The 27,932-nt window shown below is 39.9% G+C and overlaps 1 protein-coding gene, 1 long non-coding RNA gene and 1 other non-coding gene across 4 annotated transcripts in view; 2 read left to right on the top strand and 1 right to left on the bottom strand.

The window, feature by feature from the left end:
- The window catches only part of LOC122080884 (protein HEADING DATE 3A-like), a 64,290-nt gene that overhangs the window by 9,772 nt on the left and 26,586 nt on the right, over window positions 1–27,932 (top strand). The gene's annotated exons all lie outside the window — the stretch shown is intronic.
- LOC122080885 lies at window positions 228–27,559 on the bottom strand. The gene is made up of 3 exons (XR_006140943.1): window positions 26,697–27,559; window positions 5,800–6,662; window positions 228–377 (listed from the first exon to the last, which is right to left on the bottom strand). It is a non-coding gene; the product is annotated as an uncharacterized LOC122080885 (long non-coding RNA).
- Window positions 4,415–4,521, top strand: LOC122082936. Its single transcript, XR_006141473.1, has one exon. It is a non-coding gene; the product is annotated as a small nucleolar RNA R71 (small nucleolar RNA).

The raw sequence follows: 27,932 nt of genomic DNA on the forward strand, positions 1-27,932 counted from the left end.
GTCACACCCTGCCTCCAATAGGCCAAGGGATGTGGCACTGGACACCCACATCCAGTCACCCTAACCCTCCAAGATCACAAATGTAGTACCTTAATTTCACAAATGCCACCAAGATCGCAACTAAAATCAGAATATGCTAATAAAATCATACAATTACCACTGGTGATGTACTAAATGATAAATTACATTATACAATTTCCATGTCTAAAAACAATCAAAGGTTACAGTACTACATACTACACATTTCATAAATAATTACATTAACAGAAATAACTGAAATAACGAAAGTGAAGTCCATCAGCAATCCAGTGTCTCGTAGACACAAGCCTCACGACCGCTGCCGAAGTCCAATGTTGCCTCAGCACTGGTTCCACCATCTAAAAGGAGTAATCAACAAGGGGTGAGCTTCACAAACCCAGTGAGGGGTGTACATGCAAGCACGCAAACAAATGATGCAATGCATGCTCAAACAAATTAGATGATGCCCATGATCCAGTTTTAGCACACAATACCTAGCAAACAATTACTAAGTCCAAGATAAGATCTCAGTGCTACTGCAACATAGGTGGTATCCCTGGTCCCAGAAAATCCATTGGTCACCTAGCGATATAAGCTAGTTGCGAGTCAGGAGCCTGTAGGAGTGTTGCCAAAAGTAAGAATACTATGAAAGTCACTCTCTAGGACACAACGACGAATAATCTGGTTAGGATAATACCTAAACAACTTTGAATCCTCCCAATAATAGAACTTCAATTGTAAGAAGAATTTATATTTATCTTACTTACTCCAACCATCAGGAAGCTTCCCAATAGCCAGGTAGTTCACTATATGTGCAAACCAAAGAGAAGTAATATGAGAAATCATAAATAATTGTTCATTAGGGAATGAATCTCTAACCAACTCAGTGGTGGAGGGTGACTCAAGTAAGATACTAGATAGATGATCTGCTACCACATTCTCGGAACCTTTTTTGTCCATAATTTCTAAATCAAATTCCTGTAACAGAAGAATCCATCTAATCGACCTAGTTTGCTGTCTTTCTTGGCAACTAAATGCCTAAGAGTAGCATGATCAGTATACACCACAACCTTGGATCCTAGGAGATAAGATTGGAATTTCTCAAGAGCAAACACAACTGCTAGCAATTCTTTCTCAATCGTAGTATAATTTAATTGAGCTTTTGAGAATGTCTTACTAGCATAATATATGACATTGGGTTTCTTGTCAACTCTTTGTCTTAACATAGCTCCAACAATATGGTCAGATGCATCACACATAATATCAAATGGCAACGACCAATCCGAGGGTTGGATTATGGGTGTTGCAGACAATAAAGCTCTAATGGTGTGGAAGGCTCGAAGACAGGCATCATCAAAGACAAAATGTGCATCCTTGGCAAGCAAATTGCACATAGGTCTAGATATAGTGCTGAAGTCCATAATGAACCACCTATAAAAGCATGCATGGCCTAGAAATGAACGGACCTGCCAAATAGAAGTGGGAGGTGGGAGTTTGCAATCAACTCAACCTTGGCCTTGTCAACCTCTATCTCACGTTTGGACACAATGTGACCTTGAACGATGCCGTCTTGAACCATGAAATGGCTCTTCTCCCAACTTAGAATTAGATTTGTCTATATAGAACATTTCAAAACTTTAGTCAATTTTAAGAGACAATCATCAAAGGAAAACCCAAACATAGAGAAATCATCCTTGAAAATCTCGAGAAAATCTCCCACCATATAAAAAAAGATAGACATCATGCACCTTTGAAAGGTGGCAGGTGTATTATATAACCCAAAGGGCATCTATCAGAAAGCAAATGTACCATAAGGGCATGTGAAAGTGGTTTTCTCTTGGTCTTCAGGATACACAACGACCTGATTATAACCTGAACAGCCATCTAAGAAACAAAAATGGCTTTGGCCTACTAAATTCTCTAGGATCCTTATAGGTGACAGAATTCACTTCAAAGGGAAGTGATCCTTATGGGTGACAGAATTCAATCTCTGATAATCAATGCATACCTGCCAACCTGTGGTTGTGTGATTTGGGACCTTGTCACCCTGGTTATTCTCAACGACAATAATGCCCTACTTCTTAGGCACAACTTGAGTGGGACTCACCCACTTTCTATTAGGGATGGGATAAATAAGACTTGCATCTAACCATTTCACCACCTCTTTCTTGACAACTTCGTACATATTAGGATTCAATCTCCTTTGCGCATGTTGGAAAGGTTTAGCTTCATCACCACAGTAGATACGATGCATACAAATTGACGGGTTAATACCTTTCAAATCAACCGCAGACCATCTAATGGCAACCTTATGTTCCTTGAGAACATCCAACAGTTTGCTTTCTTGATCATGTGTCAAATTGGAAGTAATGATGACAGGTAGTATCTCATATGATCCCAAGAAAGCATATGTCAACGAATCTAGCAATGGTTTAAGCTCTAACACTGGTGGAGACTCAATAGAACTCAATGCTAGCTTCTCAGCCAAAGGAGGAAGGGGTTCAAACTTAATATAGTCCAAGGAGGATGATTAGAGCAGGTAGGAGCATCTAGCAGAGCATTAACCTTATCAGTGTAAGAATCAACATCAAGATCATCACTTCTAAAGAAGGTTAAACACTGCTGCACTGGGTCATCTTCTAATATCACTGGGGTGTACTCTGCTACCACCTCATCTATCACATCAGTGGAGAAACACTTGTCCTCATGTTGGGTCCCTAAAGAAGCATTGAAGATATTCAATCGAAGCTTCTTATTACCAAAGGAAATGTCCTTATCACCTGATCTACAATTGATGCATGCATTGGCAGTGGCCAAGAATGGATGCCCTAAGATTATCGACTGTGGTTTTCCATCAGTAGATGCTTCCATGTCATAAACAAGGAAATTCACAGGAAAATAGAGCTCATCAACCTTAACTAATATGTCCTCAATAAAGCCTCTAGGGACTTTGATTGAACGGTCAACAAGTTGGAGAATAACCTCTGTAGGCTTTAATTCTCCAAACTCAATTGATCACAAACTGAGCTATGCAAAATATTCACACTCGCCCCTAGATCAAGGAGAGCACACTCAATGGGATGGTTCCCAAGGGTGCAAGATATGAGAGATGCTCCAAGATCTTTAAGCCTAGGGAAGTTTATTGCACAGGACATCACTCACTTGCTTAGTAAGATAGACAGTTTTTGGATGTGGGTTTTCAATTTATGTTCTTGAGTGCATAAGTCTTTCAAGAACTTAGCATAAGTTGGAACTTGCTTTATGGCATCTAGAAGAGGAAGGTTGATCTAGACTTGTTTGAACAATTCCATTATCTCTTCCATTCTTGAACCCTTCTTACCAAATGTAGAAGAAGAAGGAGAATCTAAACAAGAGGGGAAAAGGGCTTTAGGCTTATAAACATTAGGGTTACCGCCTCCCCTAACTTGTTCAATCTCATTGTCCTTGGAAGCTTGTGGAGCTTCAGGACTAGGGTCTGGACTCATTTCTTTCGTAGAATCCTCTGTAGGGGAACTCTGTTCAGGTGTTCCCATTACTCAACCATTCCTTAGAGTTATGATTGCCTATGCTTGTTCATAGAAAACTTGATTGCTAGGCTGACTCTTAGGATTTCCTACCACTTGACTTGGTAGATGACCTTCCTCTCTCTTACTGATAGCGTCAGCTAATTAACCCAACTAATTTTCTAACTTAGTGAGGGATTGAGTATAGGAGTGTAAGTGTTGTGTGCTCTGGTCCAACCCATTCAAGGCATGCATCACCTTTTCCTCTAATGATGAATTCATATTAGGTGGTGGAGGAGGTGGTTGCTGCACATCTCTATAGGCAGTCTGCTGATTGAAAAAATTCTACCTATATGATGGATTTTGGAAACTATTGAGTTGTTTCCATCCAAAATTGGGGTGGTTCCTCTAACCATGGTTATAGGTCTGGGAATATGGGTCATTATCCAATTTGGAGAAGGTTGGGGTAACCTGTGTATATTCTTGAACATATTCAGGGAGTTGCACTGCTTGAAGGAAATCACCCACATAATGTGCAAGACTGGCACAAAGGGCACACACATCCTGATAAGTGGGAGCTGGGGTAGATTGCCTAAAATTCTGCCCCATAGACAATAAGCAGTCAAGCTTTTCAGAAAGCATGTCCACTCTAGTGTTTATGGCCACAAATTGGCCTACCTCATAGAGGCCACCTCTCTTTTGGGATCCAATGGTGGGGGCTTCAGTCCTAGAGGCTGACATATGATGTAGGGAATTTTCACTGAGTTTCAAATAGTTTCCATGCCTCATCCTCACTTTTATGTATAAAAGTGCCTCCACAGGAAGCATCAACCATCTGCCTATGTATATCTATCAATTTATCATAGAAACATTGGACCAACTTCCACTTAGGTACAACATGATGGGTACACTTTCTAATTAGATCCTTAAGTCTCTCTCAGGTCTCATGGAATTGCTCACCATCAGCTTGTGAAAAGCTAGTGATGGCTCACCTGATTTGGTTAGTCCTACCTATGGGAAAGTACTTCTTTAGGAACTCCTATTGCATTTGGGCCCAGGTTTCGATCACTATAGAATCCAAAGAATTAAGCCATTGTTTAGCTTTATCCTTAAGGGAAAATGGGAACAAGGTCAACCTAAAGGCATCTTCAAAAAAATTCTGGATTTTGACAGTGGAGCATATCTTTAAAAATTTATCCAGGTTCTTGTAGGGTTCCTCATTATTAAGTCCTAGAAATATGGAAGCATCTAAATGATATTGTACTTGATCTCATATTGGGTGGCCTGAACAGCAAGAACCGTAATACATGAGGTAGATGTATAAGTCAATGGGGTGAAGTGTTCACTCAATTGGTGTCTTATAGGTCTATTCTCCTCTACCATTTTATTTTTTTTGAATTAAATGCAAAGTCCTCTCAATTTCAGGGTCCAAATTGGTCAAGTTCGGATGACAAGAACGATGGCCATGCATCAACTACCTACAAAACACAATAAAATCAACTTAGGCTGAATTAAACTTAAACTAAAGAAGTAGATAGAAAAAATTCTGAAATTAAAACTAAAACAAAATAAAACAAAACAACTAAATCAATCTTAACAAACAGTGCTTCAATTCCCCAGGAAGATCGCCAAAATTTGATTGCTGTCGTGAACGAATCAAAATAAACCTAACTAAACTATGAGATAGTGGTAAGAAAGTGGTCGAACCCTTACTAAGATTGAGGTAAATGCTGTTTTGAAAATCAAAATTATATAATTTAGAATTCAAATTAAACTAAGTATGCCAATTAACAAAGATAAGAATTAATGAGAAGAACCTATCCTTAGGTCTTGAATCTATTTTGGTACTATTAGCTTTATCTCTGGGTCATACTTCGGTTCACTGAAACTACAAGTTCCAATGCAACCACACAAATCTAATCTCTGGCTACCCTAAGCATAACCTATCCTGTCAAGCACTATCGTCTATCACTTTAGCGTAGCATGCTTAGTTTGATTGGTTAAAAGCTATCGTTAGTGTATGTAAAAAATCAACATAAAATACCATTGTTTGGATAGAATAACTGAATCACAGAGACAAATATTCTAAACTAATTTAACTATTAAAAATCATCCACAATGGGAGGGGTCTTTAACATCAAATGATCAAGTATGAATTCCAACCAGAAATTAAATAACAATAACTCAAAACTTCATTTAAACCTAAAGAAAAAAGGAGACTTAGCCACTCATGGTGCAAATGAACGAACAACAGTAATGATGATGGTGCTGATGGGACCTCGATGCAATGGCAATGACCTTTGTGCAATGTTGTCCAGAAAAATCCATTCCAAAGCAGGTGCAATCTAAGAAGAAGGGAGAACTGTGAGAACCAAGAAAGAAAAACAAGCTAGGGATGTTGTATATGAGGGGTTGATATGCGCAGCCTATGTCCAAGAGAATGAGTGTGAAGAGTCCCCAAAAGAGAAGGACCGAGAGAGATATTTAGATAAGGGTGCATGAGATGGGAGAGCAAGGAGGAGAGAGATGTGGGTGAGGGATAGCCATGAGTGAAAGGGAGAGATTTAGGTGAGAACAAAGAGAATAGGAGAGAGAAAGATGCGCGGGCATGGGAGAGAAAACAGGGAAAAGAGAGGGAATCCGTGGGAGAAAAACAAGGGAGGGAGTGTGCATGTGAGATGTGACCAAAGAGGAGAGAGAGATGAAGGATTTGGTGAGATGGGAGAGAGAAGAGAGAAATTATAGGAAAAGAAATTGATAAGAGAAATTGGGGATAGGGATTTTAAGACGAAGAGAGAGAAAATGTAAAAGAAGTGGAGTTGTGAAAGGAGATGGAGTCATGGGCTGAGTTTGTATTAGGGGAGATATTTTAGGGAAAAGAAAGTGTCCTAATCTAATTTGGACAAGGAGAGAGAAAAAGATGAGAGTGAATAGGAGAGGAAAGAAGAGAAGGGTGTGTGAAATAGGGAGAGAAGGAGAACCGTCGGGTTTTCTTTCTCTCCTCAATTTCCTTTTTTTAATTTTTTTTTATTCTCTTCTTCTCTTGAAAATTCCAACTCTGCTTTTGATCATTTTCCCTTGCTTCTAGACTGAACCACCTCCATTCATTTAGCATCAACGCGTGCACATCTCTTGAAAACCCTGCAAGCATAAAATATCACATTATGTAGCCAAATTAATCATGAACATCAAATTCAAATTAACAATTAAATAGTAATTTTATGAATAATTACAACACAATCATCTTCCAGTTTTCAATAGAAGGTGATAAAGCTAAAGTGTATAGAAGAAGTTTGATCCAGTTCTAGGGTCAATCGATCATATTGCAATGTTGGAAGCCTAATTTCAACATCCACGAGAAGCAAGTGTTCACCAAGCTCTGTGGGTATGATCCCTGATCTACCTCTTAAGTATTGGCATGAGAATGTTCTGCTTTTATAGCTAAGGTAGTGGGAAGGCCTATGGCTTTGTGTTGTCATACTCAATAAGTGATAGGCCATTTCGCTTATGTCCTAGTGGAGATTGACGGATCTAAATCCTTTTCCCATATCAAGGAGATTCAAGTGGAACGTCTTGAAGCTGGTTCCATGAAGGAGTTTTGCTACAGGAAAAAGGTGATCTATGAAAACGGGATGGCCCATTGTGGATACTGCAAGCTAGGGGGACTCTAACTGCAGGCACGCCGAGAAGGAGGGAGTTGTAGGGCTTGGCCTCCTTGGTGGATCGGGCCTCTTCGTGGGGCTTCATCTGTGACATCCACACATCACATGCCACACACCATACCTTGCCCTTCATATGGCACAGGCATGCATGCACTAGATACCTTACCATACCTAGTCAGCCTACTTACCCCAGGATCCTACTCTAGGAGAGTCCACAACATCACATCCCTCATGTTATACATAATCGGAATCAAAATAATTTCATAGCAGATAATTAGAATCAAGTAAAGATAATATTCACCCAGTGCATCTAAGTGTTATAGATAACATATGTACCAAAATTCAGAATTTACTTACAATGGTCCATATATTACATTAATCCAAATAACCAAAATATATGTACACAAAAAGAAATTCTTCCACCTGTCAATCCATCAAAAATTGGTCTCTTCTTTCAACTTCATATATACACAAAAAAGAATCACAATATCATATAGTCTATCCATCATATACACAATCATTGCACTCGCAATCAGGTCCATGACTGAAATCATCAATATCCAGAGTATATGCCAATTGATCCACAACCATAATATCATGCTCAATACCAGAAGCCTGTAGGTGATAGGGGGTGAGCGCTGGTAATGCTCAGTAAGGGGTGGGGGAGAACAACACAAGCATCCACATGCAATGCATGCTCCACACATAAGAATGATGCTCACGATGTCCATTTATATAATTATTCACATTGCCTAGTCCATTACTATGTCTCATCACCTATGGGTATAGTGCCACGCAACAAAGGTGGCATTCCCTACCCTATATGTTGGGACCTCAGGAATACAAGCTCTTTGTAGGTAGGAGCCAGCCGGTCCCGGTCAGAACCTCGGTCCCCCAGCTAACCCTATAAAATAATTATCGGGCATACAGTATATCGTATCCTGTCCAAATCCACAACTGACATCATACATCACTTCACCAAGTGCACTGCTAATCAGGCAGCCACATCTGTCAGGATTAGTCCGTACCTAACCCCCTATGGACAAGGGGTGTAGCACTTGGAGTTGTAATACCTAACCATCATATTAGATGATGTACAATCAATTCATCCATACCACACATGCATATATGGGCACCTGCTCGTGATCCATCTCATTTATCTTACCTTCCATATTTCCATCACCATCCTTTTCATCATACCACATACATAGAAGCAAATGCAAATGCAGAAAATATTTACATATGCACAAACACAACCAATGATGCATGAATAACATAAATAAACACACCAAAAGAAATAAGATAGAGGGGCACCCACTCACCATCCTTTACATCACCATCCTTTTCATCATACCACATATATAGAAGTAAATGCAAATGCAGAAAATATTTATATATACACAAACACAACCAATGATGCATGAACAATAGAAATAAAACACACCAAAAGAAATAAGATAAAGGGGCATCCACTCACCTAAAAAATATGACTCAGTTCCCACTTTTCCAGGTGTTGAACTTGTTCCCTCACGGTTAGCTGGAACTCCTAAAATAAAATTATATATATACATATTTATTAAAATATACTTGAGTAAATTTACATCTCAATTCAAGTCACAATGTATACCCCTATCAGCCCTACAAATCGCTTCTCAGACTTGCAATTTGTTGTCAAAGTTTGAAAGCAAAAATGTCTTTGGATGCCTAACCGGTTGGAGACCCTGGCCAGACCGGCTGGCTGGATGTCTCCCACCGGTCGTGCCATTTCTGTAGAATTTCAATTCTACCTGCTCTCCCTGCAGATTTTCTTCAAATTTCTAGTTTCTAATACCTTAATTCTAAACTAAACCTTCACCACAGTATCATATTACATAATTTTTATTACTAAAATCATCAATTCACTAACCTACTAACAAATTTAATTTTTACAATTTCAGCAGTAATTCCCAAAATCATCTTCCTAATCTCAGAATCTCTACTCATATGTATGAATTAACATCAATTACCTTGATCCAAGTCTAGTCTAAGGTTGCATGCATGCTTGTCTTTGCAAATTTTACTTTCCATGTGAAGGATTTGGCCTCCATTACTTTTGCATGTTTCATTATAGTCCTCAGAGAACAAAACAGAGGGAGTGATTTCATTTCTTCTTCTAAAAATTTTCTATTTTACAATCTTGGATGAGAATTCTCTCATTCCAACCCCAATCAATCATGGTTCTTGGAACCAATTGCTGATTTTAAAGTTCTTTAGTTAAACCATCAAAGAATGGTACGATTCAAGACCCCTTTTTTTTTTTTTTTTTTTTTGGCCGAAGATCATTTGTGTTAAAATTTTTTAAAAAGTTTACAATCTGGAAATACCAGTAACAATTAAAAAACCTCAAGCTTAACTCCTCCCACCTTCGGCATTGCCATTAGCAGGAGAAGAAGAAAAGGAGCAATCAGAGAAAACCAACAACTGAATAAATACTATCTAAACCTAAACCATGGTCTAGATAAAGCATCTTCTAAGAAGAAATTCTGCACACTCATCGGCCATTCAATAACAAGAATCTCCACTTCCTTCTTTGCTACAGAAATAGCAAGAAAATCTGCAATAGGGTTGGCTTCCCTATAGCAATGTGTAATTTTCCAGCTAATACCTTCCAAGAAAGACTGAAGTGCAGCCCACCTCTGCCAAATAAACCAAGGCACCATACCCTTTTGGATCATCAACACCACTGATATCGAATCACACTCAATCCACAGACTGGAGCAGTGAAGATCACGAGCTCTCTCAATCCCTAGAATCATAGCATGAAATTCCGCTTGAAAATTTGAAGCAATCCCCAAATGAGAACTGTAAACTGCATTTACTTGGGAGTTACAATCTCTTAGTAGGCCACCCGAAGCCGCCTTCCCAGGGTTCCCCAAAGAACACCCATCACAATTCATCTTCCACCACCCTTCTTGCGGAGGCATCCAGAACACTTCTCTTACCTCCTTAAACCTTCTTCTTGACACATCAGGCCTCTCATTCCTTCTTTGCTGCAGAATCCCCCATGGGTTTGTCCTACAGCTAGAGGGAAAAAATCTCTTGATCTCACCTTTAAATGCCCAGAAAACCTGGTCATAGGTTCGAGATACCCCCTCGAATCTCCTCAAATTTCTCTCTAGCCAAATAAAATATGGAATCAGAATAAAGCCTGCCATCCACAATTCCAAAGAATACCTACCAGCAGCTTTTTGGTTCCACCAATTCAAGTGATCAGGAAGAGAATCCCACTCCATCACCCAATTTACACCAAACAACTGAGCAAATGACCTCCAAAGGAAAGTCGTCCCCTTACACTCCAAAAAGAGATGAAGAAAGATTCCTCTGCCTTCTTATATACCTCACACCTTGAAGTTAACCATACACCATTCCTCTTCACCTTGTCATCCGCAGATAACTTCCCATGCATCAGCTTCCACCCAAAAATAGATTGACGAGGAAGAAAAGAAGCATCCCAGACCACCTTCGCCCAACCCTCCCTGGGTCGAGAACTTCTCAGTGCCTCCCATGCAGAAACAGTGGAAAACACTCCCAAAGGTGATAAAGACCAGAAACACCTATCCTTATACTCCCTGGGCAACAGAATCCCTTAATTTCCTCTATAACTGCTTTCAAAAAATCTAAAGACACCGACGGGAGACACCATTGGCCCACGTGAATAAAATCCGCCACCTTCATAGCACTATTGTCAAACCGCTCCTGAGGAAGAGCAGTTAACTCTACAATGGATCTCGGCCCCATTCACCTATCCTGCCAAAAAAAGATATCACTACGATTCCCCACCACCCAACACTCCTGAGAGGCTACAAACTTCCACATCTTGGAAATTCCTTTTGATAGCGAAGAAGATTTATACCCCACCTTGAGCTTTCCAAATTTGTCCATAAACCTCGCTCGAAGAAACTTACATAGGGCTGTCTCCTCATGTTTCATCTACCACACCAATTTACAAAGACAAGCACAATTCACTTCCCTCATCCGTCTAATCCCTAACCCCCCTTCTGATTTGGGCTTACAGATTTCCACCCATTTCACTGCAATTTTCTTTATCAATGCAATATCTCCTGACCACAAGAAATTCCTCATCCATCGTTCAATGATTTTGACCACAGAATCAGGCCACCAGTAAATAGAGAAATTATGAATAGGCATACCTGACACCACAGAACAAATAAGCTCCACCAGACCAGCCATAGAAAGTAACTTACCCTTCCATCCCAGTAACCGAGCTTTTATCTTATCCATCATAGGAAGCAGACATTTCTTAGTGACCCTTCGCTTAAAGATCTCAACCCTTAGATATCTAGTAGGTAGAGAGCAAATTGGAATTCCCAACTCATTCGTAATGAACCTCTTCCTGTGGGGCGCCACCTTACTAAAAAAAAGCTTACTTTTTTTCCAAATTAAACCTCTAACTAGAGAACTCCTGATACTTCAGAAAGAAATCACGTAAGTATCTAACATACCTGGTCGATGCATTCATAAATATAAATATCTGTGAAAAGCAGATGACTCAGGACCTCAATCCCTCTTGGACCTAGAAGAGACTTCAGCTTCCCCTCCTTCCACAAACTCCGCAACCCTCTACACAACAATTCCTTTGCCAAAATAAACAACATTAGAAAGATTGGATCCCCTTGCCTCAAACCCCGCTAAACACCAAAGAAACCCACTGGACCCCCATTCACCAATACCGAAATTCTAGTAGAAATCAAGTCTTATGAATCCATCCAACCCACACCACAAAGAACCCAAACCTCCTCAGCACCGCAAAAAGGAAATCCCATGAAAGAGTGTCGTATGCCTTTTGCATATCAACCTTTATTCCCATACCGCCTCTTCTCACTGATGTGTGAAGTAAGTTAGCCAATTCTAAAGCAAGTCCTATGTTAGCTGAAATTACCTTTCTCTTCTGAAATGCCCCTTGCTCATCTGACACTAATTGAGGAAGCAGCAAAGCTAATCAATCCACCATTAGCTTTGACAACACCTTGCAAAAGAAATTTTCCGTACAAATAGGGCGAAACTTGTCCAGAGAACTTGCTCCTTCCACCTTGGGAATCGGAGTCACAAAACTATTATTTACACCCTTCGGAATCCTACCACCCATAAAGAAAGACCTCAGCTCCATAGAAATCCTCTCCCACCACGTCCCCTACAGTGCTTGAAAAAACCCCTAGGAAACCCATCTGGACCAGGGGTGCTCTCTAGATCAAGAGCCCAAACCACCCTTTTAATCTCCTCCCTCATCAGAACCTCTTCCAAAGCAACTTGATCTTCTACTGTAATTTCTTCCGGAATCACTTGCAAAAGCTCATCATGGGCTATACATGGTGCTGCTTTATGAAAGTTTTCATAAAAATTGGACACAAATTAAGTAACCTGGGTAGGCTGAGACACCTCAATTCCATCTTGCTTCTTCAAAGATCTGATAGTATTATTTGCCCGCCACACCTTCACGGAAAGATGGAAAAATTTAGAATTGCGATCACCATCTTTTGCCCACTTTAGATGAGCCTTTTCCACTCACAACTTCTCATGCTACTCCACTGCCTTCAAGAGACGAGTCTTTCCCTCCGCTTCCCTGGAGAAAAGAGCATTAGACATCCGATGTAGATCAATCTCCTTTTGCACATTATCCACCTCCTCCTCAGCAAATTTCATAGCCAAATCCACATTGGGAAACGTTTGTCTAGACCACACCTTCAAAATCGCCTTCACCCTTTCCAATTTTTGAGTAAACTTATATATTGGGAAGCCACCAATCTCCACGCCTCACACCTCCCTTACCAGATCTAGGAAAGTACCTTCCTCCATCCAAAACCTATGAAAGTGAAAGGGAACATTCATCGGTCTTGGAATCGTCTCACTCGAATCAAAATAGGAGAATGATCTGAAACCGACCTAGAGAGCACTTGCTACCCACCACCTCCAAAAACCTCTAACCACCTTGCATTAAAAAAACTCCCATCCAACACTGCCAGAACATTACCTCACCGCCTATTATTCGACCACGTAAACTTATTCCCAGTAGACGAGGACTGCACCAAATCACAAACATCATCCATAGCTTGAAATTCAGCTGCTGCACACAAATTAAATCTTCCTGGACCTTTCTTTTCATGCACAAATAAGGTTGCATTAAAGTCAGCAATAACAACCCAAGGTAGAGCAAAAAAGGCAACTACCCTGAGATCAACCCACAAACTTCTGCGCGTAGTCCTAAAAACAAAAGAATGCACCACTGACACCACAATCTTATGACTATTCCACTCCAATGACACCAATATCATCTGATTAGATGACTAGACCACCACTGGATGCCCCAAACTATTTTTCCAAATCACCCAAATATTTGGGACTCTATTTGGATGAGTATTATGAATAAACTGAACCCCATACCCCAAATGATTAAAGAAGGCAATTGGAAAGGAGCTAGGATCCACCATAGGTTCAGTAATACATACCACATCTGGCAAGAAAGCATGCAAATAAACCTACAATGCTCTAGTAGCCACTGCATTTTTCATACCGCAGACATTCTAATAGAAAATCCGCATAATCAATAAATTACAGAATCAGCCCTATCGGACCTTAGCGTCTGACCTCCATTCACCCTTTCCTGTGCGGATACTCCATGGCCAGTCACCTGGTCACTCCTTCCTAGTTCTTTATCAACACTATCCCCCTCTAACACCACATTAATCCTACCCTCCATTGGCACCTCCACCCCATTTCCAGCCCCTAAACCCCCTCCTTTCGATCCTTTGCCTTTCTTGGAAGATTTAGTTGTAACCTATGTAACCTGTCCACCCCTAACCCCAATCACACCACCCCCACCTCTCCCACCATGCATTGTTACCCGAGTAACACGTTGCTCCTCCACCATAGGAATCCTCATAGCTTCAACCACCCTTTCCACTGGCGACCCAATAGCACCATTCCTAGCCTCACCTTCCAGCCCAATCTCAGAGCCAGACACACTCCCTCCTTGCACAGGTCTTGACGCACCATCCACAACCACCTGTGACATAGTCATCTGAGGAATGATGGCCCCTTCCACCACCACAATAGGTGGTACTGAGTCTTGAGACGCCACAATCCCCTCAATAACATTAATAGGATCCACACCCCTACCATTTGAAGCCACCACATCACCTGCCGAACAGCCTTTTTGGCACTCCATTCTATTGGTGTCAACACCCTCCTCTGCCCCTTCATCATCCACATAAACCGCTCCTGGAATACCACCACTCTTAGATTGCTCTTCACGATGAGCCTCATTCACTCTCCTGACCTTACATGATGCCACTAGATGACCCAACTTCTTGCAGTACCCACACTTTGACATCAATCCTCATAGACAATGCACTGGCAAAAACAAAATTCCTTATTCGATCCAGGTTCACAGCGCTCCACCTGAATCTCCTCCACACGAACATGAGACTCAGAGGTATCTATCTCCACCAAAACTCTCGCATAATGGCCAAGCAGCCCTTGTCGAGTAAACCTATCCAGTGCTGCAAGCCGCCCAACAGCCTTGGCCATTGACAAAAGCACATTCTCATGCCAATATTCCAAAGGTAAATCTAGAAAACGCACCCACACTAGCTTTGTCTGGACTTGTTTCTCATGAATACTAAAATTAGGTTTCCACCTTTGAAACAGGATTCTGCCCTTGGAACCGAATTGGACTCTTCTTCCAAACCATAGTCATATCCCCTTCCATTTTAAATTGGAAAATTATGAACCCTTTACCCAAAGGATGCATAATAACCTTCTTCTTCAAATTCCAATTGTCTTTTGCATCTTTGTAAGTGAAAAATACCTTTTTATTTTCTCTTATTTCCTCTCACCTGTTTGCCTTGCAGGGGTGAATTGTCTCTAAACATGTTTGGCGACTATGGGGGGATGGGGAAAGCATGATTTTTGGAGTTGCCATCTAGGATTCAGGTCTTAGAACCCTATTATGAAGCCTAATTTTGATCTAGGGATCGAGCTCGAGTAGGGGGTTAGATTCCTGTGAAAGGAACGAACCCCCAAATTTGACTTCATATTTTGGTCTGTTCCAGAGATAGGGGTCCGTGTCAGGTTATGAGTGTGGGAAGGTGTTAGGCACCCACCTCGCCCAGAATTTCTAGTTTTTCTACCAAAGGCTTAGATTTCAAATATTCTCCCCTGAGAATTTTAACAACCTAAGCTAGCATGAAAGTCTTGTTACGTGAAATAACACAATCACATATACATACACTTGCATGAAATAATTGTAGGAAATTATTGAAATATCATATGAAATATAGATCTATATTAAAATCACATGAAATAATAAAATTTACATAAAATAATAGAAAGTTCAATTACCTTATCTACATATAGGTATAATTCCCCATGACATGACAATTATGGTCAATTTTTTATGTGAGGAACACATATGATAATGCATAAAATGATGAAACAAATTACATTTAATGTACAAATGCTAAGATTAATACATGAAATGATAATAATAAATCATTATTTTATGTAGTAGACACATAAAATAATACATGTGGAGATGATGCACGTATTATACATGTAAATGAAATTACGATATAATATTTACATGATAATAACAGATGAAAATGGTGAAATTTCTGATAATTTTCCTCGACTCAGGGGTAACGATTTAATTTTCTTCTCTATTTTATGGAGAAATTAAAAACGTTTGACACTTGGATAAGAAAGTTGACAGCGTTTCTACGCTAGGGTGTTAACATGGGTTCTGGTTTTTGGGAATTTGAGCAGGGCTTCCATACTATATTCTTGAGGTAGGAATTGACTGTGGAAATTTGGGCAGGGCTTCCACACTGTACTCCTAGAGTTGGAATCAACTGTGGCAGTTCGAGCATAGCTTCCGTGTCGCATTCCTAGGGTTGGAATCAGCTGTCAAAATTTGGGCAGGGCTTCCATGCCGTATTCCTAGGGTTGGAATCAGCTATGAAAATTTGGGCCTGGCTTCCGCATCGTATTCCTAGGGTTGGAATTAGCTATGGAAATTTGAGCAGGGCTTCCACGCTATAATAAAAATATTGGAATCAAATACTATAAAACTTAAATAGAAGTTCCATACTAATTTGATATGGATGATGTGGACTTATGAAAATAGGGCAGGACTCCGTCAACTTTAACTTTAGTAAGCTCGGCTCGTAATTTCTACAGACTCTTGTCTCTTCTTTTTCTTTCCTCTCTCTCTCTCTCTCTCTCTCTCTCTCTCTCTCTCTCTCTCTCTCTCTTTTTGTAAGGTTTTTGGAATAGGGTTTTTTTTCTCAGGACTGTTCTGCGGGTTTTTGGTCTCTGAAACAGGGATTCTCATCTTCAGGATTTTTTTGCCACTTTTCTCTTCAGGGTTTTTTTTTCTTGCCACTTTCCTCTCGGTGACCCGAGGTCACTATTTATAGAAAAAATGAGGCATCCATGTAAAAATGCCATGTAAGAGTGTATACAGGGTGTATAGGGGCGTGTAAGGGGGTATAGAAGGGTGTAAGGCCCTTACACAGATGTGTAAGGTCTTACACGGATCCATGTAAGGCCTTAGACATCCGTGTAAGCCTTACATGGATGTGTAAGGACTCACACTCATCCGTGTAATTTCCCTCCCTCGTGGCACTCCGATATGCCTCCAAAAAAGGTCGTGGCACCCCAATATGCCTCCAGGTATGCCCGTAGACTGGGCGGCTACCCTGTAGGCTGGACCGCAATAGCCCTACATGGTTGTGGTGGAAATTTTATCACCTAAAGTAGTAGCCTTACGTGGTTGGGGTGGAAATTTTATCACCTGAGGAAAGGTGGCAAGTTTTGGTTGGGGTTTGGTTTAGGGTGGTCTGATTTGGTTTGGTTTAAGGTTTGGCTAGGGTTAGGGTTTAGTTTGAGTTAGGGTTTGGTTTGGTCTGATTTCGGTTTAATAGTTCAAAGTTCAAGTAAATAATACGGCACACCTGGGTATCCATTTTTTTCGTGCAAGATACCAATAGGACCGTATTCCTAAGTGCGTTCTAATGATATGGGAATCGAGCACATACTAGGCTTGATTGTCGTATTCTAACAAAAGGTATCAACCACTTTTGGTCACCTTCCCCACATCATTAAACAACATTGGGTTTGACCGATCACAAGTTCTGGGATAATCTGGACTTGTGCCAAAAATTTGACTTCTTTCTGAAAGAGAGAATATATGTCTCCTCATTACACGTAATTCATCATTGCCGAGGGAGGGACAAAATTTGGTGTCTAAAGAATGCCCCTCTTTGGCTGAGACTATGCATCAGCTGAAGAGCAAAGAAAAGAACAACAAAATTTTGTCACCCTAGAGTATGTACTGTTAATATCCTATTCAGGAATAGCGGAGGTGCAATGCAAAAGGCGAGTGATTAAACTCTGGTGGTAAAATTTGATGAAAACAAGAAATTAATATGACAATATATCCAATTGACTAGTATCGGTATATCATACCACTAGAACTGGATCATACATGAAATGTTCCAGACTTGGCCGAAAGTGCAAGTATAAGGGAATTATCTCAAAGTACAATTATATTCTAATGAGGAAAGAATACATACTTGAGAGACAACTCATCGGAGAAATTGTAAGGATATCGTTCTTATAACGTACCTTAGCTCTTCTGATCAAATTGACCTCTTTGTAACATTTCTTGATACTTCTAATCTTATTGATATCTTAATACGAAAATTAACACTGATATTAATATTTTCCAATATTGTCATGGAAATGAAGCTAAAATTGGCACTTTCTGGCCCTGTTGTGGAGATGACATTCTTATAATATCATCCGGGCAATGCAATTGACACTTTCTTGCACTGCTGCAGAAAAAAGAATTTTTATATGCATCTTGGCACTATCGGGGAAATGTCATTCTTATAATGGTATCTTGAAATGGAATTAGCACTTTATGGCGCTGTTATGAAGATGACACTCTTATTATATCATCTTTACAATGCAATCGGCACTTTCTGGCACTGTTGTAGAAATGATGCTCTTTTCACGGTACTTTAACACTGAAGTTACACTTATGGCACTGTCGGGGAAATTTCATTCTTGTAATGGCATTTTGGCATTGGAATCGGCACTTTCTAGTACTGTTGTGAAAATGTCATTCTTATAATGGCATTTTGGCATTGGAATTGGCACTTTCTAGCGTTGTTACGGGAATGGCATTTTGGCATTGGAACTGGCACTTTTTGGCACTGTTGCGAAAATATCATTCTTATAATGACATCTCGAACATGGAATCAACACTTTCTGGAACTGTTGTGAAAATGTCATTCTTATAATAGCATCTCGGCATTGAAATTAGCACTTTCTAGTGTTGTTGCGAAAATGTCATTCTTGTAATGGCATTTCGACATTGTAATTGGCACTTTCTGGTGCTGTTGTGGAAATGATATTTTTATTATGGCATTTCAACACTAGAATTGGCACTTACTATCGTTGTTGTGAAAATGACATCTTATTATGGATTTTTGGCATTGGAATTAGCATTTTCTGGCGCTGTTGCGGAAATATCATTCTTATAATGGCATCTCAACCTTCACTAAGAATTTATGGGAAAACGGTTTCTCCATAATTCTTCTCTTGTGAACATAGCAATTTGTTGTGAGATTGCAAGTACAAAGCTGAGGCCCATGCATCCCGAAGTTTACATGATCGTGAGATTAATGATTGCATAGGCGCATGAGAAATTAAGAGTTTGGAGTGATCAGTAGCACAAGAGTACAATGGTGATCAAGATATTGAGATGATTAAGAGTACACGAATACAACGATGATCATGAGATCAGGATAATTGAAAGTACATGGTACGATGGTGATCACGAGATCCGAATTATTGAAAGAACATGGGTACGATAGTGATCATAAGATCTGGATGATTGAAAGTACACTGGTACGATGGTGATCATGAGATCAAAATTACTGAAAGTGTATGGGTACGACAGTGATCAGAATGATTGAAAGTACATGGGTATGATAGTGATCACGAGATCTAGATGATTGAAAGTTCACAAGTACGATGGTGATCACCAGATCAAAATTATTGAAAGTATATGGGTACGATGTTGATCTTGAGATCGGAATGATTGAAAGTACACAAGTACGATGGTGATCATGAGATCAGAATAATTGAAAGTACATGGGTACGATGGTGATCACGAGATCAGAATTATTGAAAGTATATGGGTACGATGTTGATCATGAGATCGGAATGATTGAAAGTACATGGGTACGACGGTGATCATGAGATCGGGATAATTGAAAGTACATGGATACGATGGTGATCACGAGATCAGAATTATTGAAGGTATATGGGTACTATGATGATCTCGAGAGGTTGAGATTATTGAAAATTCCACAAGCATGATGGTGATCGCGAGATCGGAATTATTGGAAGCACACGGGTACAATGGTGATCATGAGATCGGGATGAAATCAAATGCTTAGGGAAACATAACCCTATGCAAATATGAGGGTTGAACGGAATATTATGTAAAATTTAAAATATTTTCCAAAGATTCTCCATTTTCCTGCTTCTGCACGTGTACAACACAGATTCTTACAAAATGGTTAGCATACAACTGAATATCTATGCATGATAACATCAAGTGTGTTGCTATTGCCATCAACCTTTGGTGAAGAAAGGATGATTATAACTTTATGATCAATTGTCCTTCAAGGTCAGGAAATGAAATGCTTATGCAATTTTTGAAATTTTTATTGAAAATTTGTGATTGTTCACATTTTAACTTGGCAAGGCAAAATTCTGCATTATCCATATATGTGTGGGAACTAAATGGGTATAAGTGGTTTTGGATGATGTACATTAATGACTAAGCCTGGTTTTGGACAAAAAGGGATGACCAGGTCATTCTTCTCAAGGATACACTTGTAAGGCAGTAGCCATGGCATTTGCCCCCAGCTGTATTGGACTTTTCACTTTACAATAATTGCTCCACATCTCAGGCTAAGACCTTCCAATGTTCAGAAATCAATCCTCATGAATTGCGTGCCCCTGAATCAGCAAATTGCCCCACTGACATCAAATCTTCCTCCCTCATTTTTCAGAATAGAAATGCCCTGGTAGCAGAATTTTTTTTTTTATATCCACAGAAGTGAGCAGTTATCAAGATTATACTATCGCGAGCAGTAAATTTCTTTGATCCTGAACTTCTTCCCATTCTTTCTTCCATCTTTGGTTCTTTTGAGAGACCAATGTAGAGACAGATATTGACATGGAGAAACATATGATGGATATAATTTGAAAAACTGTGATAGTGAGAGGACCGAACTTGATTATTATTTCATCAAGATGCCTATGTACCTAGAGTAGGGATCAGGTCAAACGTAGTTTAGGATGGATACAAATATATGAATATTGAATGTTGAGTAGTGGTTGGTCACACTTTAGCATTGTGGCTAAGTTGCCTTCGTACCTCAAATGAGGATCAGACCTATCGTAGTTCAGACTAATGACTTGATGCCAAAGCTCGATAATTAAGCTCCATCATAGCCGGATGAGCTCGTAGATGTCGATGAGAATCTTTATCATCAGTCAATCTAGGAGGACTTCAGTAGGTTGTGATGGGGTTTAGGACCAGGTTCCAAAGGATGGAAAAAGCTCAAAATGCTTCCAGGGCCTAACCTGATCTTTGATGACTTCTTTCATATGCCAAGTAGGTAAATGACAATTTTACCTGTAGCTTCTAATTTTTCTCAGATCAATGGATTTTGATTCCTGAAATCAACCTTTTTTTTTTTGTCTCAATTTGGAAAGGCCTCAACTTTGGGCTATCATATATTCTCCTTTTTTTTTCTTTTGAATTTTTTTTAACTCTTACTTTATAGATGGCCCAAATTTGGGCATTATTCCAACTTGGAATTCCAAATTTCCTTTTCTTTTTATGGGGAATTTTTTCATGGTGCCCCAGTGACATGATATTTCATGATCAGGCCCTAGAAGATAAGGGACATGTACAAAATAGAAGAGTTTCAGGATGATGAGTTATAGGTGGGCTGAGATAGGCTTTTCAAAGAAAAGGCTAAGGCCCAACAAAGAGACTAGTGGAGTATACTGTCCTGGTTTTTTCTCTTTTTGGATAACTGGCGGCCAAAGATGGCCTCCCTTGGTAGACTTACCAAGATAAGGATTCCCTCTAGGCTCTATGCTAGTTGGAAAGGGATCAGATGTATGGAAAGCTCAAGAACTTTATCATGAAGACTTTGACACTCTTCATCATCATACAAGAGCGAAAGAAGACAAAAATGAAGTTGAACTGAAAGTAGAACTTTATTTATATGAAACATGATTCCTACATTTTGAATTGGAAAGAAAGAAGGAAAGAAAAATCTCTTTCGATGACGGTCTCTCTCTAAACCTAGCATTCTTTTATTCACACTCCTGATGTGCTTCTTATGTTCTGCTTCCTTTTTTAGTTATTCGAACATCATTACAACATCTGGTTACTGCTCAAGTGTTCAGTTGAAGCCTTCCATCTTCTAGAAGAACCTGTATCACATGTCCGAGTGCGATGCACTCATCAGTGGGCTGCCCTTCTTGGGTGTGATAGTCACATAATTGATTTTGATCATACTACTCTGGCAAGGGATTTTTACTGGTTGAGGATGAATTGTGCCCAAAATTCCTTCCTTCTTCAATTCAGCAGATACTAGAGATCTATCTATGCCCAAATCGGTGAATTGTCGTTGAGGCTTTGAATCCTATCTGGATAATGAGCCAGGTTGTATAATAGTTGGAGGAGATGTTGTGACTTGAGCTATGCTAGATTATTGATTCTGGCCCACCAAATTTAGCCCTTGACCTTGGTACTGGTCTGGCCTTGGGCTTTTTCCTTGTTCAGGATGACTTTGAGAAGTACCACGATGTTGTGATTCTCTGAATATACGGTTTTCAACCCTCTTTCCAGTTGCTAGCAATACTGAGAATGTCTCAATGTGCTGATTGTATAACACATCCTAGTAGGTATTTTCCAAGTTATCTAGAATCATTTCAACTTGTTCTTTTTCAGTAGGTTGAGATGTCATCATGCTTGCCTTATCTCGAAACCTTAGGAGAAACTCAGTGAAACCCTCACCTGGAGCCAGCCGAACAGTTTCTAACTCTCGTCGAGTTATATCTAGTTCAGTGTTGTAAGAGTACTGCTTGGTGAATGCTTTTATAACTATTAACCAATTCTGAGTTTGGGAAGGGTCTAACTGAGTTAACTAACGAAGAGCTGGGCCTAAAAGAGTAAGCAAAAATGCTTGCCCCATTTATTCTTCAGTAAATTCCCATGATCTGGAAATATTAATGAAGACCTTCAAGTGTGCCCTCGAGTCACCTTTGCCGTCAAACTTATCAGTGTTCCATTTAAATTTCTCTGAAAATCAAGCTCCGGGAAAAAGGACCATCTCATCAGTTTTCTATGGCTTGAATGTCTACGGCTTTCCCCTTCTGCAGTAGTTTTTCAAGTCTTTCTAATTTCTCCATCATCTTTCTTTCCCTTTTAGTTTCAGGGGGTTCAGTTGGAAGATCTGGTCGGATTTCTTCTTCAACATTATCAACCACTAGCCTCGGCATGGTGCGAGGCGCATTAGACCCCATCTTGGTCCATTCCTGCTTTCCTGGAGTTGAAATAGGTTCAGTCTGTTGTTGAGGCTGCTTTGCACTGGTAAATTGGTTGAATAAATGATGTAATTCTTCCAACTCTAATTGTATCATTTCCATTCTTCATTTCTCTTGGGCATCTGGTTGACTTCCACTAGCTAGATCCATACTTGCCGACTATTCAGATGATACTGAACTAGGTGAACTTGGTGGAGTGAGTTGAACAATAAGTTCCACATTTGGTAAGGATCTCTCAGGACTGACACAGACGAAACGGTTATCTTGACGGGTCTACACAGACAACGGGGAATTTTTTTGATGCAGAATCGTGCCTGACCTAAAGAAAGAAATTTAATTTTTAGATTTTTTTTATTTTTGATTTTTTTTAATGATGCACACGCAAAATTTTGGCCCAATCTTCAGTTGATATTCACACATATTTTTTTTTACTAAGTGGGCCCAAGTTAGACATAAATTATGATGTGGAAAAGCAGACAAGTTGGTTCATATAAGAACAACCTCATAGTTGATTTCACATAGGTATTTTGTTTCTCCTCGTAATATGAAAATACCTAATCATTCCTGACTCCTGGATTGGTTATGTGGAACATTATCAGTTTGGAGCACGCGATAATATAATGTGGTGAAGTGAGAATCACCCCACAGGCATGGTTACATGAACCAAAACCGATATAGTTGCCTCTCCCAATTTCCAATTGTCAAAGAACACATAAGGTTTAAATATATATAGGAAAAATCTCATCCCATATGAAACAGGCTAGAAGGGTTCTAACTTGAACCGCAAACAATTACTGAGTCAGTGTGTGACGTACCCTAGTTGTTCAATGGTCTAGTTCCTATCTGATGCGATGCAATGGGTAAGGCTATAGGACAGAACAAGGCCACCCTTGGCAGAACCGATATACCTATCGCTGAAAGCAAATCATGGGTACATGGTTCTTCTGATATACCAGATGGTACCGCAAGGGGTGTGACTTCGCCGGTGATTGTCCATGACATTACGTGGGTTCAGTCGGCTAACCACAAGGGTAGGTGTATCCGTGAGTGAGTGTGTGTACAAATGTAGTGCAGAAAGTGGCCATTGGTTAATCTCAGAATGACCAGATATATCCTATTACCCTGAGGGTTTTGAACTATCAACTACCATCCTCACCAACCAAATTCACTTCGAGAACTCTTATGTAGGAAGTGGGCATCATTTGATCTCAGAGTACTTAGTATCGTGCACTGATCTCCCCAAGGGTGCGGGCACGACAGGGAGTACACTCGTCAAGTGATTTCACTTCGAACACGATGCATTATCCAATTAGCAAGCAATATACAAACACGTTTACACACAATAATGATGAGGGGAAGAAAATTCTAACATTCATTGTAAGCCTCTCGTATAGAAAGTTTGATAGTCCCCAATGGAGTCGCCACTATAAGTGAAAATGCCTTTTTCTTTCAGCTTATTTCCTCTCACCTGTCTGCCTTGCAGGGGTGAATTGTCTCCAAACATGTCTGGCGATTATGGGGGGGATGAAGAAAGCATGATTTTTGGAGTCGCCATTTAGGATTCAGGGCCTAGAACTCTATTGTGGAGCCCAATTTCGATCGAGGGATTGAGCTCGAGTAGGGGTTAAGATTCCTGTGAAAGGAAGGAACCCCCGAATTTGACTTCATTTTTGTTCTGTTCCAAAGATAGGGGTCTATGTCAAGTTATGAGTGTGGGAAGGTGTTAGGCACCCACCTCACCTGGAATTTCCGGTCTTTCTACCAGTGGCTTGGATTTCGAATATTCTCCCCTAAGAATTTTAATAGCCTAAGCTAGCATGGAAGTCTTATTATATGAAATAACGCAATCACATATACATACATTTGCATGAAATAATTGTAGGAAGTTATTGAAATATCACATGAAATATGATAGAAAGTGCAATTACCTTATCCACATACACGTACAATGCCCCATGACATGACAATTATGCTTGTTATTTCATGTGAGGAACACTTATGATAACGCATAAAATGATGAAACATATTACATTTAATGTACACATGCTAAAATTAATACATGAAATGATAACAATAAATCATTATTTTATGCAATAGACACATAAAATAATCCATACGGAGATGAGGTACGTAATATATATACAAATGAAATTACGATATAATATTTTACATGATAATGACAGATGAAAACAGTGAAATATCCGATAATTTTCCTTGACTCAAGGGCAACGATTTAATTTTCTTCTCTCTTTCTTGGAAGAAATTAAAAACTTCTAGCACTTGTGTAAGAAAGTTGACAGGGTTTCTATGCTAGGGTGTGAACATGGGTTCTGGTTTTTGGGAATTTGAGCAGGGCTTCCACACTATATTCTTGAGGTAGGAATTGACTGTGGAAATTCAGGCAGGGCTTCCGTAATGTATTCCTAAAGTCAGAATTAGCTGTGGAAATTTGGGCTGGGCTTCCGCATCGTATTCCTTGGGTTGGAATTAGTTGTGGAAATTTGGGCTGGGCTTCCGTGCCGTATTCCCTAGGGTTGGAATCAACTATGGAAATTTGGTTAGGGCTTCCATGTCGTAATAAAAATATTGGAATCAAATACAAAAAAACTTAAATAGAAGTTCCATACTAACCTGATATGGATGATGTGGACTTCTGAAAATAGGGCAGGACTCTGTCAACTTCAACTTTAGTAAGCTCGGTTCACAATTTCTACAGTCTCTCATCTCTTCTTTTTCTTTCCTCTTTCTCTCTCTCTCTCTCTCTCTCTCTCTCTCTCTTTTGTCAGGCCTCTGGAATAGGGTTTTTTTCTCAGGACTATTTTGCAGGTTATTGGTCTCTGAAACAGGGTTTCATCTTCAGTGGTTTTTTTTTTTTTTTTCCTCTTTTCTCTTTAGGTTTTTTTTTTTTTTTGCTGCTTTCCTTTCGCTGACCCGAGGTCACTATTTATAGAAAAAAATGAGGCATCCATGTAAAAAATCCATGTAAAAGCGCATACAGGGGGTTTAGGGGCGTGTAAGGGGGTATAGAAGGGTGAAAGGTCTTACACATCCGTGTAAGCTTTACACGAAAGTGTAAGGACTTACACTCATCGTGTAAGGTCCCTCCCCCCTGATAAAAGGCCGTGGCACTCCGATATGCCTCCAAGTATGCCTGTAGACTGGGAGCCTACCCTGTAGGCTAGGAGATAGTAGCCATACATGGTTGTGCTAGAAATTTTATCACCTAAAGTAGTAGCCTTATGTGGTTGCGGTGGAAATTTTATCACCTGAGGAAAGGCGGCAAGTTTTGGTTGGGGTTTGGTTTAGGGTGGACTGATTTGGTTTGGTTTAAGGTTTGGCTTAGGTTAGGGTTTTGTTTGGGATAGCGTTTGGTTCGATCTGATTTGGTTTGGTTTGGTCTAATTTTGGTTTAACCGGTTCAAAGTTCAAGTAAATAATACGGCACACTTGAGTTTCCATTTTTTTCGTGCAAGATACCAATAGGACCGTATTCCCGAGTACGTTCTAATGATATGGGAATCGAGCACATACTAGGCTCGATTGTCGTATTCTGACAAAAGGCATCGACCACTTCCGGTCACCTTCCCCACATGATTAAACAACATCGGGTTTGACCGATCACAAGTTCTGGGATAATCTGGACTTGTGCCAAAAATTCGATTTCTTTCCAAAAGAGAGAATATATGTCTCCTCATTACCCATAATTCATCATTTCCGAGGGGGGGGGGACAAAATTTGGTCTCTACAATCTTTTTTCAAAGCATCAAGGGAAGCAAAATGAAATTTTAAATGGCCAACCAAAGCATACCTAAAATTCTGCCGCACCCTCTCATAATCGTCTTGTGGGATAATTACACGGGTAATACTCCCAGCTTGAATTGGTTTAGGAAATGCTTCAATGTCAGGCCACACACATCCAACAGCTTCTCAACCCCCTCCTCCAACAGTCGTTGCATATGAACGCTTCACAGCAGCAGTTGTTGTGTTGATAGTAGAAATCGACCCATCTAAACTATCTTGAGAAGAACCCATCAGCCACACACCTTCATGAGATTCACAGCAGCTTGACCGTCCAGCCCCCCAACCACACCTGCACGAGAGCCACCAGACCCTTCCTTTAGAGAAAGAACTTCATCAGGAACCATAACCGCCTGTATACCAAACCTAGGTGCCGGTTTCCAGAATTGAGTGAACAAAGCATGTCTACCATGCTCACCCACATCGCCCCCTCCAGTAGAATCCCTTTTTCCAATCGGATCCAGCCACCGCTGATCACCGGAGCTGATCCCATATGGATCTCCCATGGGAGGAACCCTAACCAGCACGCCTCAGCAACGTCCTGATAACACCCCCTAAAAAATCGTGCCTTCTCTTTCCTCCAAATTTCAAAAAATCGCCTTCCTAGAATTTAAGAGCTCTTTACATCAATTTCTTGCTGAAATTCCAGAATTCTTCCTTATAGCAGAATCTGATCATACCCTTTCTAATTTCTGAAAATTTCCTCTTACCACAGATTAATATAGGTGAGTAATGTAACTTACCTGGTAGTTGAATCTTCTAACCTAATCCTAAGAGCAGAAATTTCTTCTCTGATCTTCTTCTCCTCTCTTCTCTTCTTCTCTTCTTCTCTTCTTCTCTTCTCTTCTTCTTTCTTCTTTTTTCCCTTTGCTGTCCAAATGAGTGTAATGTGAGAAGAGTGGTCAGTGGTGGCTCTCTTATAGCCCCATTAACCACAATTAAATATATAATATAATATATTATGTATACATATATGTATATACATATAATTATATAATACTTATATATATAAAGTGTATATGTAGATATACATATATACATATATACTTAATTACAAAATTAAGACTAATTGTATTTAGATATTAAATTAGTTTATGATTTCCTAATTAACTTACTTATCCATGTCAAACCCATGGGAATAGGTCCACCTATCCAGTTTCCAAAAGTGGGACCCATTTTTAGCCAATTCTGGCCATTCTGTTCACATGACATGCAAGCCTGTCATGTTCTGAGTCCTCTAGCCAAT

Source organism: Macadamia integrifolia, chromosome 6, assembly GCF_013358625.1.
Source record: "Macadamia integrifolia cultivar HAES 741 chromosome 6, SCU_Mint_v3, whole genome shotgun sequence".
In the NCBI taxonomy this organism is placed as follows: domain Eukaryota; kingdom Viridiplantae; phylum Streptophyta; class Magnoliopsida; order Proteales; family Proteaceae; genus Macadamia; species Macadamia integrifolia.